A 1,164-nucleotide genomic window follows, 5' to 3' on the forward strand; every position below is an offset into this window, starting at 1 on the left:
TGTTTAACTCTTCCTCAATTATTAGAACATGAATTTCTGCTCAGGAGCATTCTATCCGTGTCCCTTAAATGCACTTTTTTTGTTTGTTTGTTTTGTTTTTTGCAGGGATATTTAAAAGACCATATCAGGCTCTTCTATGTGGCATATCACTTCTTTCTTATTTTTTCACTCTAAAAAAAATCCCTACAGAACTCCAAGCACTGGGCACTGTCAATACCTCCGTATTACAGACATGGAAACAAGTACGGCTAAGTTCCTTCACATGCTCACGCAAATGTTTGTCCCACCTCTCCTGTCAAGTGAGCACTTGTCACAATGGCCCAGGAACCACCTAAAAGAAGGAAATGCAACTAACATATTCTGAGCACCTTCTCTGAGTCAGACGCTGGGCTAAGCCCTTTTACTTTGGAAGTGTGCGGTTAAAACTCTCAGCCACGGTGGACTGACTTGTATGATTTTATGAGCTCCATGTGCACTTTTAGCCATGAAGACCTTTCTGAAGTTCAGTTCAAGACATGGAGGCTTCGAAGCCTAAACCCATGTTCCTTGCTCATCTTGATAAATTTATTCAGCTTCTGTGACTACGATCTGGCCCTATTACAAACCATCAGACACTTCTCCTGTCCATGGGTTCATTACCATCCCTTATGACTCACTGAAAATAAAAAATGGGAGAAGAGATTTCCTCTCTCACCTTGGGTAAATAACAACTTCAGAAGCCAAGAGAAACTTTCCTGTGTCAGCAAAGGGGTTAGCTTAGAGGCAGCAAAAGACTGCCACTATCTAGCATCGACAGAGGAGCCAGTTAGAGAGCTATGTTCCTCCTCAGTGGCCAAGGTGCTTCCCAATCTCTGCCTCTCTGGTTGACCCCCATGTACCCTTCTTCCTCCAAGAACAACACTCGTGCTTTCTTAATGCACCCCATCCGTGGAGAATCAAAGCAGAAAAGGAGGGCTGCTGCCTCCGCCTAACTTCTTTTCTTTTAGACCCTATAGTTAGTATATTCCAAAACTTTCAGTGACTTAAACCAGCACTGTGCAACAGAAATATAATGTGAGCTAGGTATGAATTTTTAATATTTCTGGTAGCCACATTAAATAAAAGAAAGCAAGTAAAATTAATTTTTATTATATATATATATATATATATATATATATATATATA

This window comes from Galeopterus variegatus, unplaced genomic scaffold (assembly GCF_000696425.1).
Source record: "Galeopterus variegatus unplaced genomic scaffold, G_variegatus-3.0.2 Scaffold13999, whole genome shotgun sequence".
In the NCBI taxonomy this organism is placed as follows: Eukaryota; Metazoa; Chordata; class Mammalia; order Dermoptera; family Cynocephalidae; genus Galeopterus; species Galeopterus variegatus.